The sequence below is a fragment of the Nomascus leucogenys genome, chromosome 13, assembly GCF_006542625.1.
Source record: "Nomascus leucogenys isolate Asia chromosome 13, Asia_NLE_v1, whole genome shotgun sequence".
NCBI lineage: Eukaryota > Metazoa > Chordata > Mammalia > Primates > Hylobatidae > Nomascus > Nomascus leucogenys.
Genome location: NC_044393.1, coordinates 29,942,085 through 29,960,075, shown reverse-complemented (window position 1 = coordinate 29,960,075; position 17,991 = coordinate 29,942,085). Strand labels below are relative to the sequence as shown.

At 44.7% G+C, this 17,991-nt stretch overlaps 1 long non-coding RNA gene across 1 annotated transcript; it reads right to left on the bottom strand.

The window, feature by feature from the left end:
• Positions 1-10,036: 10,036 nt before the first annotated feature.
• LOC101177561 lies at positions 10,037-17,603 on the bottom strand. Its single transcript, XR_004033095.1, has 3 exons — positions 17,493-17,603; positions 14,310-14,428; positions 10,037-10,463 (listed from the first exon to the last, which is right to left on the bottom strand). It is a non-coding gene; the product is annotated as an uncharacterized LOC101177561 (long non-coding RNA).
• Positions 17,604-17,991: the final 388 nt, after the last annotated feature.

The following is a 17,991-nucleotide window of genomic DNA, read 5'->3' as shown; positions in this document are numbered from 1 at the left end:
AGAGACGGTGTTTCACCATGTTGGCCAGGCTGGTCTTGAACTCCTGACTCAGGCGATCCACCTGCCTTGGCCTCCTAAAGTGCTGGGAGTACAGGCATGAGCCACGGCGCCCAGCCAACTTAGATATGTTTAATTACACACACACTTCCCATTGTGTTATAATTGCCCATAGTATTCAGTATGGTAACATGCTGTATAGGCTTGTAGCCTAGAAGCAATAGGCTATACCATATATATGTCTATGGTATAGCAATAGGGTGTGTAGTAGGGTATACCATCTAGGTTTGCGTAAGTGCACTCTATGATGTTCTTTGCACAAAGATGAAATAACCTAGTGAAGCATTTCTCAGTATTTATCCCCATGGTTAAGTGATGTATGACTATTTATATGTATATGTATATATATATATATATATATATAGAGAGAGAGAGAGAGAGAGAGAGAGAGAGAGGGAGAGAGAGAGAGCACATAGGGACTGTGTATAATTATATATATTTTTTCACTATGTCATATATATTAAAAAAGAAATATATATATATATTTTACTATTGAGTCATCTTATCCAAGAACATGACACATTTTCCTATTGTTCAAATCTTTCATGTCCTTTGGTGATATTTTAAACTTTTCTTCATATAAATCTCGCACCTTTATTCCCAGGTATTTTGTTAAGAAGTGTTTAAATTTCTTCACAAATTGAATCTCTGCATCTTTTTTGTTGCTATTGCAAATGGGATATCTTCTTCCTTTGTGTCTTCTGGGTGACTATTGTTTGCATACATGAAAGCAGTTGATGTTTATTAATTCTTTACCACGTTATTCCGTGGAATTCATTTATTGTTGTCAGCAGTCTCGCAATTGATTTTCTTGGTGTTTTCAGTTACATAGTCTTTTCCCCAAATACTGATAGATTTATTTCCTCTTTTCCACATCAATACCTATAAGATGACCTAATAAGAAGAGACCTCAGTTCCCTACCCTAGTAGTCTATCTGGAAAAAAGATGTTTCAACAAATTAACCATAATAAATATACAAAGGGCAGAGTCAAGACAAGAAGCGAAGGTGTCTGGAATCCCAGTTTAAGTTCATTTGCAGTGTTCTATGCAGCCTACGAGGTGAGGGCCTGCCTGCCTCACCCTCCATTACTGTTGCTTCTCAAATAGCCAGCTTAGAGCTGCTTCTCAAAACCCAACCATAATTTTTCCAGACTGGGCTGAACCAATGAAACAAAATATCTAACTGAAAGAGGAGGGGAGAAGAGGAAGGGTGGAAATCATGCTGGCTTTCTTGGGTTTGCACTATGGCTTCTGGCTAAAATCTTCACACTAGCACTTGCCTAACCTTTCCATGGTCTCAGGAATGGGAGAATCTACCAGAAAGACACAGAACCTTTGTGCAACAGTTCTATGTCCAAGATATATCACTAAATAACACATTATTGTTACAAAACAATGTACCAAATAGGTTTATAATAATACTTTTCAAAAAAAGTATTTTTATTTTGAATAAGAATACTTTATTTTAAATAATATTGTTTTAAAATATTTAAATACTTTATTTTTATTTCAAAATAAAATAGTTTTTTTGAAAAGTATTGATATATGCTGGTACATGCATAGAAAAAGAGATCTAGAGGAATATTAGTTAAGATGATGTCAAAAGCAGTTATGAGCCAGGTGCAGTGGCTCACACTTGTAATCCCAGCATTTTGGGAAGCCAAAGTGGGAGGACTGCTTGAGTCCAGTAGTTTGAGACTAGCCTGGGCAATGTAGAAAGACTCTATCTCTACAAAAAATTAAAAAATAACTGGGCATGGTGGTATGTGCCTGTAATCTCAGCTACTTGGGAGGCTGATGAGGGAGAATTGCTTGAGTCCAGGCAGGTGAGGCTGCAGTAAGCCCTGATTACACCACTGCACTCTAGCCTAGGTGACAGAGCAAGATCCTGTCTCAAAAGAGAAAAAAAGAAAGAAAGCAGTTATGTCTAGAGATTGTGGCTGTGAAAGTCTGTTTTCTGCTACTGTAACACAACACCACAGGCTAGGTAATATATAAAGAACAGAAGTTTATTTGGCTCATGGTTCTGGGGGCTGGGAAGTCCAAGAACATTGTATTAGCATCTGGTGAGGGTCTTCCCATGGTGGAAGGGCAGAAGGTGGAAGCTAGTGCACAAGACAGAGAGAGGATATCGGGCTAAACTCTTTCTTTTATCAGGAGCCCACTCCCATGATAATTAACCCACTCTCTCAAGCCCTCATGACCTAGTCACCTCTTAAAGGCCCCACTACCCAATACCATCACACTGGTAAATAAATTTCAACATGAGTTTTGGAAGGGACATTCAAACCATAGCAAGGAATATTTATTTTCCATGTTATCTGTGTCTGTAACATTAGCGTTTTTAAGTAACAACCAGGTATTGCTTTTGTCATTAAAAAAAGAAAGATAGGTCTGACACATACTAAAATGTTTATGAATGAAAAAATGTGATTTCTGAGATTTGCTTCAAAATAATGTGGGAATAAATAAATGAGTGTAGGTAGAGACTAGCCATAAATTGATAAACACTGAAGTTGGATGATGGGCAAATGGGAATTTGATATATTATTTCCTCTGCTTTTGTATATACTTGAAATTTCTCATAATAAAAATATTTTGAAAGGAAGTAATTTTATAGACACAGATTTGAAGAGAGAGCCACATTGTAGTTTTTAAAAGAAACAGCATTGCATATATGATATTGCATTTGTGTGCAATGATACTTGTGTCTCTCTCTATATTGGTATACATGTAAAAAAAAAAGACTTAGGTCAAGTAATAATAACAAGCAAGTTTACTGAACACTTGTGAGAGTATCAGGCAGCATCTTAAGTATAAAAATCTCTACTTTCTTTTTTTTCAAAATGATATATTTAAGGCTGAGCACAGTGATGTGCACCTGTAATCCCAGCACTTTGGGAGGCCAAGGAGGGCAGATCACCTGAGGTCAGGAGTTCAAGACCAGCCTGGCCAACATGGTGAAACCCTGTCTCTACTAAAAATACAAAAATTGTAATCTCAGCTACTCAGGAGGTAGAGGCAAAAAAATATATATTTAAAGCCACTACCTGCAGGTCTTTTGGAAATTTAAGTTTTCACTAGCCCAGTAAATTTTTTGACATACTTCCCATAAAAGAGTGGTGTCATGTACCCTCCTTTTGAACCTGGATGGGCTTCTGTTTTGACCAACAGAGTACAACAGAAGTCCCACCTGCCTAATGTTCACACCCTGGCTCTACCACTTGCTAATTGTGACCTGTGGCACAATATGACTTTTACGGCTCTATACCTCCTTTTCCACCTCTGTATAATGAGGATAATCATAAATACCTCATAGGATAATTGTGAAGATTAGATGAGTTGTATGTGAAATTCACAGAACAATTTCTGGGCAGGTAGTAATTAATAAATCTTTTCTTCATTAACAGCAACAACAACAACAACAACAAGGAAGAGTATAGCAGAAATGATGCAGTGTGATTTCAGAGGCTGAGTCATAAAATACCACGCAGCTGCTGCCTTGTTCACTGGAATACTTACTCACAGGTTCCTGAGCCACTATGTAAGGAGTTTAACTACCCCGTGGCAGCCATGCTAGGAGGAAGCCCAAGCCACACGGAGAAGCTATGTGTAGGTATTGTGATCTACAGTCCCCACTGCGCCCAACCTTTGAGTCATCCCAGCCCAGGCGCCAGATAGGTGAGCACAGAAGTCTTCAGATGATTCTAGTCCTCAACCCTGGGAGTCTTCCTCAGTAAGGCCCTAAACATCATGGAGCAGAAATAAATTATCCCTACAGTGCCCTGTGTGAATTCCTGATCCTCATAATCTATGACCAGAATAAAGTTGTTTTTGTTTTACATCCTAAGTGAGATGGTTTGTTATACACAATAGATAACTGGAACATGCGGACTTTCAGTTGTATGAGATAATTACATTTGGTTCTTATGGTTGAAATCACTGTAAAGAGCATTTTTGTCCTTACTCATAGTTAATCACAGTCTTACACTGTAGTCTTGTTTACTTATGTTTTTAAGTTAATCTATTCTTTTGGTTTAAATATGTCTTTAAGGAGAAAAAAAGAGTATTTGTGTAATGCATAGTAGAAACAATTGCTATGAAAATTTTAAATCATGCATTTCCATATATCATTTTAAATCATCTTGTGGCTCACCAGGGATGTATCCCACCTTCTAGGAATTACTGCATTAAGCTTTTCTTCTGATCACAAAGGTCTCTTCTAACTTTTACTTTTGAGAATGTATGAGGTTCCCTTCCCCAGGTTGTCATTGGATGTTGCCCCAGGACACCCTCTCTCTGAAGGAGTTCACAGACAGAGTTCCCGTGCAGTGCATGAGACAGTTAACACTCATGGGAGGTGACCCACATCAGGAACTGTGAAGGGTCTGAGATTTTACCCTACTTACAAACTCATCAGCTAGATTATTTCCTGAATGCTGGCAGAAGACACAGACTCCTGGGTCAGAGATAAGAAACTGTATTACTTACAGAGAAAGTGGAGGCTGACTTCAGGCTTACCCTGATTCCCCAAACCTCCGAAGTCCTGAGGATGTGATGCAGGTGGGCCTGCTCACACAGAGTTCTGTCACAGGAGAGGAATACTGAGCTAAGAGAAACTACTGCTTTTACAGTGAGCAGTCACAAACCTTCCCTTTGAAGACATGACTTCATCCCTCAAGGTTGTTTTCTGCAAACACAACCCTGAGAAATGGCCAGAGTAAAGGGCAATCAGGGTCTTGCCTTCCTGGTGCACCAGCAAGAACGTGCAGGGATGCTCAGAGCTCATGGATATCCTGATCACAAGCTGCATGGTCCAGGTCAGATAGGCTAGGGAGTGCTGTGAGGTCCCAGAGCTGAAACTCCACCACTCCCTTCCCAACTCCTGAAAGCATAGCATAATGTCAGCAAAGCAGAAAGAGGGATGTTAAGGGGTTCACCTTGACTCCACTTTAATCAGTAATAATAAAAGGTGAATGATTTGCTCACTTCAGCTTTACTTTTATTAGTACAATAATCCAAATGATGCTGAGCTTCTTCAATTTGCACATTCAAGGAAAATCACACTAACAGCTTCTGTCAATTAGTTATTGCTATAGCAATACCACATAACAATCAACCTCAAACTCTCAGTGGCATACGACAGTAAGCACTGGGATTACAAGTTTCCTGATCAGCTGGTGGCTCTGCTTCACTCCACAAGTAGGCTGGGTGGCTCTGCTGCACGCGACTCCCATTCTCTTCCTGGAACCAGTGGGCTAACCAGAACATATTTAGCTCTTGGAGATGATGGAATTACAGGACAGTATGCCTAGTTGTGCAGGCATATTCCAAGCTCATTTGTTTTATGTCTGGTGCTATTCCATTGGCCAAAGCAATTCTCACGGCCAAGCCCAAAGTCAAGGGGTGAGGAAGTATACTCCATCCATGGAGGTGGAGGGGAAGAAGGAAACGTTTCTGACCACGATGGAATCTATTTTCTATCAAAAGCCCATGGTTTCTCTTCCTACTATTTTTCACTCGCATGGAGCCTCACACCCTTTTTGCAAAGTCTTCTTCGGATTCTGCCTTCAACTCCAAAGTACCAAAGTACAATTAATTCTCAAATAATGAATATTCATATGATAGTTCCTCCCTCATCTCTCAGAATGGGGCTATAGAAAAATTTACACTCGTTTTATTTCAATTAAGCAACATTTCTTCCCAAATAATAAAGAAGAAACAAAACATTGACTAGGAGTTTATGCTTCTTAGCTCCTACATCTGCCCACTACACTGGGATTGGCTCCTGGAGGACTTAACAATGACCCCAGCACTTTATGTTCGAGCTTTTACATGCACACGAGAACTTCTGTTTGAGAGATATGTATTGTGCAATTCCTCATAAAGAAGGACTATAGTTTTTATGGTTATATAAGGTTATAAAAGGTAATAAATTAATTTAGGAACGATTCCGAAAGAAGAGCAAGAATAAGAGAACAATAGCTAAAACATCTATTTTCTTTGCTGCCTTATAGAGTTGAAAAGAACATACTTAAGGAATTAGCTTTACAAAGAGGTTAAACAATACAGTACCTGACTAAGAATGTTGTTATGGTAATATCTTTTCCTTAAAGGTATTTTTTCTTTATCCCTGGTGTGTTTGTGTGTGCGTGTGTGTGTGTGTGTGTGTGTGAGAGAGAGAGAGAGAGAGAGAGAGAGAATATCAGGGGACGTGTGTATCCCTAGGAGTCCCTGGAAGGTATTTGTTACATGCTTAAAGACCAGCTATTGGCAGCCATTTTTATAGCCCCCAATCATGTCCTAGCTGTGAACATCTGCTGCCTGGGAGGCCACCTGAAAGCTCCTCATCTTTTCCATTGCTGGGGATATCTGTATTCATCAAAGATTTTTTGTTGGAAGTGATAGAAACCGAACTGCAACTACTTTGAGCAAGAAAGGGTAGTTCATTGGTTCACATACCCAAACCATGGACAGCGCCCGGTGGAGCCAATACCCCAGATGACTGGATTCAGACACCCAAAGGCCACCAGGCTATTCTGTCTTTTCTCTGCTGCTCTTTGCCTGTTGGAGCCATTCTTACCAGTCGCAGGCAGACTTCTCCATAGGGAGGGGAAGATGGACTCTGGCCACTCCAGAATCACAGCCTTCCAGCTTTAGCAACTCTCAGAGTTCAGAGAACATCTCTCCATTAGTTTTGGTGTAAAAAGTTCCAGGAGATATCTCTAATTGGCCTAGCTTGAATGACATGCTCATGGCACGGACCAATCACTATGGCTCCATTTCCACAACAAAGGTGGGACGCACTGACATGGCCACCAGGGACATCATTGGGAACTATGAAACCACTTTAATTTGTATGAGCTATGGAGATTCTTATGAGAACTATCAAGTTGGTAGCAAGCCCTTTCTCTTTGTCTTAGGAGGCCCATCAATGGGAGGGAGGGGATCTGAAGTTCCTCCCATACAGCAGGGTTTGGTCCCTGTGGGTCAGTGAGTGGGGCTTATAAAATTAAAAGCCAGGTGTGGTGGCTCACGCCTGTAATCTCAGCACTTTGGGAGGCCGAGGCAGGTGGATCACCTGAGGTCAGAAGTTCTAGACCAGCCTGGCCAACACGGCAGGAACCTGTCTCTACTAAAAATACAAAAATTAGCTGGGTGTGGTGGTGGGTACCTGTAATGCCAGCTACTCAGGAGGCTGAGGCACAAGAATCGCTTGAACCTAGGAGGCGGAGGTTGCAGTGAGCTGAGATCGCACCACTGCACTCTAGCCTGGGCAACAGTGAGAGTCTGTCTCAGAAAAAAAAAAAAAACTAAATGAGTGATGTTTTAGGGTTCTCTCAGTTGCACACCTTGGGACAAGAATCCAAGGCCAGGTAGTTTATTTGGGGGGTGATCCCAGGGAACACCGTTAACAGACTGGGGAGTGAGACAGGGAGGAAAAGGCTGCCAAGAAATCAGGTGTGATGAAGAAATTCCCCACTGTGGACAACTGGAGCTCAATCCCACTGGGGACCTCCAGGACACAAGAACACTCAGGTTTATCCAGTACAAGGGGAGAGGATACTAACATCATCATCAATTCCCTGTCATTGGCTGAACGATATTTCTGTGAGTACTACATCTCCAGTACTTCTGTCTTGTCCAGTGAGTGGGCCAAGTGTGCCCTGACGTCAGGAGAAAGCTCTCGGCAGGGTCATAGCTGCAGTCATCACCTTAGGGACTCTGAGTGCTGAGGAGGCACAGGCAGGGCCCCTGCAGATGACCCCGGATGGATTTTCAGTCCACGAAACCATGATATGCTGTGGTTTCTCCATCCCGCTGCTGAGTCAATGGGAAGGGCCTCTCAGGTCATATTCCCAGAGGATGGCTCAAGAATCCATGTGTGGCCTGGCTGACACCCAGGCCTTTTTGAGGGAGGAGGAGGTGGGAGGAAAGGAGGATGAACCTTTTACTCAAATGGTATGAAATACTCCTTCATGAGACTTTTAAACTGGAAGACACTTGGTTACAGTTAGTAATCAGATTTATATTTTTCCCTCTCAGAAAATAAAGGAAGCACAAGAAAAAATTGATCACTTATAGAAAATACAGGCTACTCAGGAGACTGAGGTGGGAGGATCACTTAGGCCCAGAGGGTTGAGGCTGCAGTGAGCTATGATTGCGCCACTGCATTGCAGCCTGGAAGACAGAGAAAGACTCTGCCAAAAAAAAAAAAAAAAAAGAAAGAAAGAAAGAAAGAAAGAAAGAAAGAAAGAAAGAAAAAAGGAGAAAGAAAATAAGAACTATGCATTTTTTGCACCTGTGAATTGTAGAGGGTAGAATTCAATCCTTCCATAATCTCCATGATTATATTTGGGGAGCCCTTTATCTGCTTTGATCATTGCCATATTCATTGCATGTAGCATGGTACTAGGCACATAAAAGATGCAGACTAATGATTTATTGAATGAATGTATGCTTCTATATTTCCCTACTAGTGGCCATTTCCCTCCCGAGATCCAAGCCGTTGAATTTCAATTAGTGTATTGCAGCTTCTCCCAGAGCTGGGGCAGTGTTGGTATTTTTTCTCAGACAATTAAGTGCTTTAGTGTAGAGTCAGGGGGTGAGGGGTTGTGCTCTGTGCCCTACACAAGCTGCGCTGGCCTCACAGAAAATGGTGAGACTGTCAGAGCACTGGCTGGTGACGGAAGGGCTGTATGTGGCCCTTCAATTTAATGGCCTTTTAATTAGTATTAATAATAGCTGGGCCATCCCTTGCTGCACTGCATGTCTGTCTCCAAGGCTCATTATGACCAGGGATGAACAGCACTCCTCCAATCCCTTATGTCTCCATAGTCATGAGACCCTTTGCTATTACATAATGTTGCAATCCACCATCACACCTGGCCCACAGTAGTTGCTTAATGGATGTTACTTCTTTTTCACTTTTGGCCCTCCTTTGAAGCCCCAGCAACTTTAGGCATTCAAAGCTGGGCCTCTGCACCCCATTCCTTGTAGCCAGAGGGGTGGGAGAGCTGGAGATGAGAGTCCTCAGAGAGAAAGATGTAGCCACATCCAAGGCCTCCCAGGTGTTCAGGCTCTGTGAGTTGGGATGGGGAGATAGATGGAACTGCTCTGTGTGTGCAGGGCAGGGCTGGGACCGGTAGGCATCCTTCTTTGATGTCGGCATAAACTCTAGCAGGACATTTTGAAATAATCTGATCCAGGGTTTCAAACCAGCAGCCTGTAGGTTTGAATGGCTGTATATTTTTTAAAAATTCAAATGAATTCATAACATTTCTTTTTCTTTTCCCTGCTTTTCCTGAGCTGTATATAACATTTTAATGTTGGGGAATTTAACATCATAACCTACATTTCCTGCCTCTCCAAGGAAAAGAATCAGGTGATCTAGCTACACTGGGCCCCGATTCCATATGGTAACAGTCCGTTGAAGCTGGGTAGCGACCACCCCCGCTTAGAAGGGCATGGGCTCAGCCACCGTAGCCCTCACCTGACCTGCTTCCCTTGTCTGTGTTATCTGCCTGGCCTCTGAGAGCATTTCAGTTTGCTTCCCCCCCTCACTGAACAGCTGGAAAGAAGGGCTCAGGGAGGGAAGTGGTTTGAGTTGTCTAAGCACATACAGACAAATAATGGCCAACTTCGAGACAGGCTATTGTGAATCCCAATCTGGTGCTCCTATACCTCACCACTTTCTGCTGCTCTTTATAAGTTTCTTCAACTAGACAGGAGCTACTGCAGTGGGAGGTGCGGTGAAAGGAGCTCACTCAGAAGTGTACGAATGTGACAGCTCTGTCTCTGCCTGACTGGGCTGTTGCTTCCCATCTTTGGGCCTCAGCTTCCCCATCTGTAAAATGAGGCTAATAACAATTCTAATCTCTTAGGTGTGGGAGAGCTCTGAGAACTCTGTGGAGCTAGGAAATGTTATTGAACATGATTGTTGTTTCGATTGCTATGTAACCCCAAAACTTTGTGATTTAAAACAATAACCATTTTATTTGTTTGTGATTGTTCAATCCAGGCTGGGCTCAGTTAGGTGGTTTTTCTAGTGATCTTGCTGGTGATCACTCTTATGGTTGCATTCAGCTGGCAGGTTGGCTGATGGCTGGGCTCAACAGAGAAGCTGGGATGGCTGGCCTGACTCTCTTCACATAATTTTAGTCTCTTCCCACCATGTGTTCTCTCCATGTGTTCTCTCCAGCAGGATAGCCAGACTTCTTACATTGTTGTTCAGGGCTCCCAAGAATGAACATTCCAAGAGGACAAACCCCAGTGTGCAGGCATTTACCAAGCCTCTGCTTGCATCACAGCTGCTGACATACCATTGGCCAACATTTGTCACATTGAGGTAGAAGGCAGGACTCAACTCCAGAGGTGGGGCTCAAACTCTGGACCAGATTGAAGACTAGGTGAACAGGAAAGCAGTGAAAGCACCTCTCCATGAGACATACCCAGCAACGCCATGTCAGTTTACCACGGTGATGGCAACACCTAAAAGTTACCACCCCTTTCCATGGCAATGGCCTGGAAGTACCACCCTTTGTCCAGAAAATTCTGAATAACCTGCCCCTTAATTTGCATGTAATTGAAAGTGGGTATAAATATGACAACAGAACTACCCCTGAGCTGCTACTCTGGGTATGCTGCCTAGGGGGTAGTCCTGTTCCGCAAGGAGCAGTACCTCTGCTGCTGTTGGACACTGCTGCTCCAATAAAAGTTGCCATCTAGGCTGGGTGCAGTGGCTCATGCCTGTAATCCCAGCACTTTGGGAGTCTGAGGTGGATGAATCATGAAGTCAGGAGATCAAGACCATCCTGACCAACATGGGGAAACCCCATCTCTACTAAAATTCAAAAATTAGCTGGGCATGGTGGCGCCTGCCTGTAATCCCAGCTACTCGGGAGGCTGAGGCAGAAGCATTTTAACCAGGGAGTTGGAGGTTGCAGTGAGCAGAGATTGTGCCACTGCACTCCAGCCTGGTGACAGAGTAAGACTCCGTCTCAAAAAAAAAAAAAAAAAAAAGTTGGCATCTAACACCACCTGTTTGCCCTTCAATTCTTTCCTGGATGAAGTGAAGAATCTTCTCGGGCTAAGCCCCAATTCTGGGGCTTACCTGCCCTGCATCAATATGGCAAAGTCCAGAGTCAATGTGGGAGGGAACCACATAAGAGTATGAATGCCAGAAGCATGGTTCACTGGAAGCCACCAAATTAACAGTCTATTACAATTATTTTCATGGGGTCTAACTAACGGCTAGAGTAGGGAGAGTGGGCCTTCACCTGCAAGGTGAAACTTGATAGTCCCCAAGTCTCCCTACTCAGAATGTTCTCTCTTGATGAACCAGCCCAGATTTGATGTTTACCTTTACTTTGCAGCTTTGGCCCAGCATGACCAGGTTTTCAGAGTTCACATTAGGTCACAGCCCACAGTGCCAATCCAAATGACTGGTATGACTGACCATGGAGAAGGATTCCATGGTGAGCAGGGGGACAGAATGTTCTGATTGGTCAGGCCTGGGTCAGGTGCCATCACCAGGACCAGGGGGAATGAAGTCAGCCCCTTCTGAACTAGTAATAGTAATAATATTAATACTAGATGACATTTGGGGGGTGTTTACTATGTGCCAGTCACTCTTTTGAACATTTTATCTGAATTAACTCATATAATCCAAAAACTCCATGAGGTAGATACTATTCTCCACATTTCTTATATGAGGCACAGAGAGGTTAAGGAATTTTTCCAGGTTCACATAGCTGGTCAATGGCAGAGCCAATATTCAAACCTAGGCAGTCAGACTTTAGTTTCCATACTCTTTATGGCCTGGACCAAGAATAGGAGTACAGGCTCATAGAAAAATCAGATGCTGGCCAGGCACAGTGGCTCATGCCTGTAATCCAAGCACTTATAGGGAGTCTGTGACGGGCAGATTGCTTGAGCTTAGGAGTTAGGGATCAGACTGAGGAACATGGTGAAACCCTGTCTCTACACAAAAATACAAAAATTAGCTGGGCATGGTGGCACGACCTGTGGTCCCAGCTACTCTGGAGGCTGAGGTGGGAGGATCACCTGAGCTTGGGAATTTGAGGCTGCAGTGAGCCATGATTGCAGCACTGCACTCCATCCTGGGTGACAGAGGAAGACCCTGTCTCAAAAAAAATTTTTTTTAAGTCAGATGCTATTAAGAATATTGGGAAATGATACAGCATAGACAAAAATAGTATCTATACCTTGCAACTGCCCACTAATAACCATAAAGACATGATGTGCCATGTAAAGCATGATCTAAGGAAAACCTTCATGTTCTTTATGCAGAAACTTGGGCTAGATGTGGTGGCTCATGCCTGTAATCCCAGCACTTTGGGAGGCTGAGGTGGGAAGACCTCTTGAGCCCAGGAGTTCAAGACCAGCCTTTGCAACATAGTGAGACCCTGTCTTTACAAAAACTTTTTTTAAAAATTAGCTGGGCATGGTGGTACATGCCTATAGTCCCAGCTACTCAGAAGGCTGAGGCAGGAGGACTGCTTAGCTCAAGAGTTCAATGCTGCAGTGAGCTATGATCGCGCCACAGCACTCCAGCTTGGGTGACAGAGAGACTCTGTCTCAGAAAACAAACAAAAACAAACAAAAAAATTGGGTAATTGGGTATCTTCCTCTCTACTCCAGATGGGATTCTTTTAGTCTTAGGTTCCCCTTATCGGATCCAAAGCTGAGAAGTTCTTGGGCCACCTAGTCAAGAATTCCTGAGGTATAGCAAATAAGAACATCTGGGACCACATGTTACCAATATCTGGCCACAAACTCTTAAAATAATATGGAGAAGTAGATTTGGAGAAACAGATGAAGAACATGAGGGGGAATGTGCTGGGTGACACCCACAGAAATGCAGCTGGGGAATCATGATTGAAGCAAGGATGATTGAAAAGTCTCTGCAAGTATGTGTGACACTTCTGAGTATTGGGGGTGGGGTGGGGGTGGAAGGCCTCATGTATCTGTCGTTTCCTGGGCACTCAATCCTTTTTGAACAAGATGCTCTAGAGATGGTTATTCTCATTAGAACAAATGTTACCGACCCAATGTCTTCCTTGTTTGTATTTATTCTAATGTGCTTCTGCTTGAACAAGTGAGCCCTTAATGTCAATTTCAATTAACATCACTGCATCTGATCTCAGTGGTATCACTCATGGATGCAATGAGGGGTGGAGAAAGTTCACTGGGAAGTGGGGAGAGGTGTCCCTTCTTGTTCGAAGGCTTGAAGGCACTGGTCAGGGAGGTATTGGGAGGGAAGGTGTGGAATGATTTGCTCCCTACTTAATAAAGACCGTACTTTAAAGATGTCAGCCTGTCTTTTGTTTGATAAAACACTAATGTGAAGACCTAGTCGCAAGGCAGAGAGCAGGGACAAGGGCTCTGAGGGCTGAGCCAGTGAGGAATGGGAGACACACAACCTTGCATTGACTTATGAGAGCTTCCTCCATAACCTTGAGCTCCCTAGCCATCAGTCACAGCAGGTGGGAACTGTATGCTCCAAATCTGCTATCCGGTATCCTGGGGATTCCCAGGGATGGCTCAAAGCTGGTGGTCTGACACCAACACTTCTGTGTGTGGCCTGATCTCAGCATGGAAATGGGATGGACCAGAGTTTGGGGTGGGTGAAACAGAGCAAGCCTCAGGGAGAGGTAGACGGTCACAACCTGCCAACCCTTCCTCTCTCGTTTTCCATCCTTCTTTCCCTTCCTTCCTTCCTAACAAGGGAATTTGTCCCCTTTGTGCCCTTCCAGAGCGAATTTGTTCAGGAAAGAGAAAATATGGATTTATGTTCTCCAAGACACAATCCTCAGGGATGATTCTCTCTCCTTTGAGAAGTCAGAGCATTTGTTTTTTCATCCTCTTTGTCATCAATAACAATCATTACAAGAGCTTACTATTTCTTGAGCACCTTCTGTGTATCAGGGGACACTACATATATTATTTATAGCCTTCACAGCAACCCTCAAGGTAAATGTAATTTATGCCCACTTTACAGAGGAGGAAATTGGGGCTTAGAGTGCTTGAGGAGCTTGTCCAGTAAGTGGACTGAACTGGGCCAGGTTCATTTGATTTCTGGCTCCAATGTCATCAATTACTTGCAATATATGCTTGCAAGGGCCTGGCTCCTGGCTAAGACCTGCTAATGGATGCATCTGAAATAAGAAATGTCTTCTATTCAAGTCCCAGACGTCCACATCAACAAGCATTAAACACAGAGTTTAACCTGCATCGTACTGGCAGTCCAGATGTAAGGGCTGTAGTCCTGGTTCTGCAACTCTTTTGACGGGCAGCTTTCAGTGTATATGATGTGTGAACTCCCCTCTCCAGATGTCATTTCTCCATCTGTAAAATGGGCAAGTTGGACTAAATATCTCCAAGAGTCAGTTCAGTTCAATCCAATCTGACAGCACCCATGGGGCTTTCCTGTGTGACTGTGCCAGAAGGAAATAAAGATGGACAAGGCAGACCTGCGTTCTCTAGGTGAGCTAAATGTGTGCTCTAATAGTTATACATAAAGAGCAACAAAGCTTGGAGAGCACGGCATCTCATTTAGACTTGGCCAGTGGCAATGTGTGTGACACAGGAGATGAGGCAGGCTTCAGGGTGGAGGCGCCATTGGCACTTGGGCTTGAAAAGGAAATAGAACATGTGGAGGTGGAGACAGGAGGAAGCTTTTCCCAGCCAACACCACATGGAGCAGAAGAACCACCTGGTCATTCCATAAAATTGTGAGAAGTAACAAATCATTGTTGTTTTAAGTCACTACATTTTCAGGATGATTTCTTATGTAGTAACAGATAACAAACCCCAAAGGTGTGTGTGTGATTATAGGCTTTATCCTATAAAGGTCAGAGATTGCTCATTTTTAGACCACAGCCTACAGTAATTGGCCTGCAGACATAATTCACTTGGCTTGCACAGGGTTTTTAAAAATAGTTGAGCCAACATTTAGAAATTGGGAGACTTTATATGAAAATCCAGATTTGGGGGCTCTCTTGAAGAATCCTACATCTCAGCACCTGCATTCTAGGAACAGTATGCAACACACATCCTCCAGTTCATGACGGTGCTCTCCACTCCCTACTGTCTCATGCCTAACCTTCTTTCTAGTCCCTGTAGACACTTGAGGGTTTGCTATTGTTATTTGTTTTGAGAAGGGTCTCACTCTGTTGCCTAGGCTGGATGCAGTGGTGTGAACATGTCTCACTGTAGCCTTGGCCTCCTGGGCTCAGGTGATCCTCTGGCCTCAGCCTCCCAAGTAGCTGGAAGTACAGGCACATGCTACCATGCCGGCTAATTAAAAAAATTTTTTTTGTAGAGACAGGGTCTCACTATGTTGCCCAAGCTGGTCTCAAACTCCTGGGTTCAAGCAATCTTCCTGCCTCAGCCTCCCAGAATTCTGGGATTACAGGCATGAGCCACTGTGCCCGGCATGACATTTGAGTTTTTGATCCATGCTGATGACATGGCAATGGGAGGCTACTGAAGGTTTTTTTGTTTTGTTTCTCTGTTTTTGAGGCGGAGTCTCTCTCTGTGTCTCAGGCTGGAGTGCAGTGGCATGATCTCAGCTCACTGCAACCTCCACCTCCCAGGTTCAAGCGATTATCCCGCCTCAGCCTCCTGAGTAGCTGGGATTACAGGTGCCTGCCACCACGCCAGGTTAATTTTTATATTTTTTAGTAGAGATGGGGTTTCACCATGTTGCCCAGGCCGGTCTTGAATTCCTGACCTCAAGTAATCCCCCCCACCTCGGCCTCCCAAAGTGCTGGGATTACAGGCATGAGCCACTGCGCCCAGCCCATTGAAGGGTTTTTAGCAGAGAAGGAATGATGAGAGTTGGGCAGTAAGTAATGTATTGGTCGGGGGTGACTCTGGGGCAGGTGTAGTAAAAATCCATTATTCAATCTGCCCCAGACCATGAACTCCATCTTTTGGGAAATGCATCTTTCTCTGACTATATGGTTCCGATGGGGCTGCCATCTCCCCGTACGTCCCACTTCCCTATTCACAGTATTGGTTAGAGAATGGCACCTGGCTTAAGTTGGGCCAGTCACAGCACCTGGCTTTCCAGCCATAGATGATTGGTCCAGGGACGGGGACTTACCTACGTTGGACCAATCAAAGTTTTTCCCTAAAATTTCGTCCTTCAGACCAGAAGCAGAAATCCTCAGTCTCTCTCCGGTGGAATGGGTGAGAGTTGTGAGTGGTGAGCGCTGCTGCAGCCAGGTGCCTAGCCTTGAGGAGAAAAGCTCGCATACAGAGAGAAGAGATAAAGGACTGGGAGGAGAATCCTGGCAACATTCAAGCCTCTGCGCTCACCACTTCAGTGCATTTTCTGAGCCTGGTTCTCCAGCCTTCCCATCAGTTCTGGGAGCTCCCCATTCCTTCCTGATAAATTCCTTTGCTGCGTCTGTTAGTCTGAGTTTATTTATGTTTTGTAATTTGCAACCGAGAACACTGGTGATAACCGGGGGCTTTGAGGCAATTCCAGGAGGGCTACTTCTCACCCCCATCAGGGAGGAGCCAAGACAGGGTTTATCTTCAAATGCAGATCCCCTGAGGTCAGGAGTTAGAGCCTAGCTTGGCCAACATGGTGAAACCCCGTATCCACTAAAAATACAAAAATTAGCTGGGCGTGGTGGTACACGCCTGTAATCCCAGCTACCTGGGAGGCTGAGGTACAAGAATCGCTTTGAACCCAGGAGGCAGAGGTTGCAGAGAGCCGAGATCGTGCCACTGCACTCCAGCCTAGGCGACAGAGCGAGACTCCGCCTCAAAAAACACACAAACAATGAACAGACAAATAAATGACAGAACAAGAAGACAAACTAGAGAACATCTTGAGACAAGGCGTTCAGGGAAGAGTTATTTATTTTGAGGAGGTGATATTAAAGCAGAGTTTGGGGAAGAACGTCCCAGGCCTTGCGCTCAGGGTCGTCAACTCTTTAATTTGATTTCTCTTCCTTTTGAAGCAGGGCAGGGAGGTCATCAAACAACAGAAGGGCAATTATAACTGCTGGTATGGCAAAGCCAGGACTCTGAATTCAAACTGCTCCATTCTCAGGAATCCCGTCTGTTAAGCAGGTTCTGGGGAAGCGATGTGAGTCATGAAATCACAGGTCGGAGGAGGCATCGAGAATATGGTCAGTTCTCAACTTTCAGGGAAGTCCATAGCTGAGGAATGATGGACAACGGGCATCGGCATCCCGTGCTCTCACTAGGAAGACTGGTTCACTGGAGGCTGGAACACTGAAAGTGAGAGATCCCGACAGGAGAAATGTGTAGGAGAGAGGACTAGCAGCACCTGGATCAAGTTATAAAACATCTCCTGCATCTTTTTCGGAGATCACCCTTAGCGCGGCCTCTCCGCCCAGTCCCAGATTAGGCAGCTAAGAGCGACCCTCACCCTGTCTAGGTGCCACGTTCCTTAAAAGCGAAAGGACCAGGAGTTTCTTCCTGCCTCGTCTCTTCCGGATCCCTCCTGCACCGCCCACAGCCTACAGGTTTGGGCGCCATCTTCAGGCCCCGCCCACCTCAAGCACCACCCCTCAATCCTTCCTTGGGGCACGCCTCCTTCCGGCACCCGCCCAGAGTAGCCACCCCGGGGCCCCTCCTCCTCTCCCTGCTTCCGGGCCCGCCTCCTTCAGGCCCGCTTCCATCTTCCTCCCACTCTAAGCTTCTCTTCAGCCCCGCCTCCCTCCACCCGTGGCTCCGCCCTCTGGGCGATTCTCCATTTAGCCCCGCCCACGGCATCTCCTTTCAAGCACTGTCCTGGCTTCCGGCTCTCCATCTCCTGCACGGCCTTCCATACTTGTCCGGCGACCCTCTTCCCAGGGCCTCATCACCATCTTAGCTCCGCCCCTACTTCAGCTCCAAACCTGTACAAGCGGCTCTCTTCCCGCCCC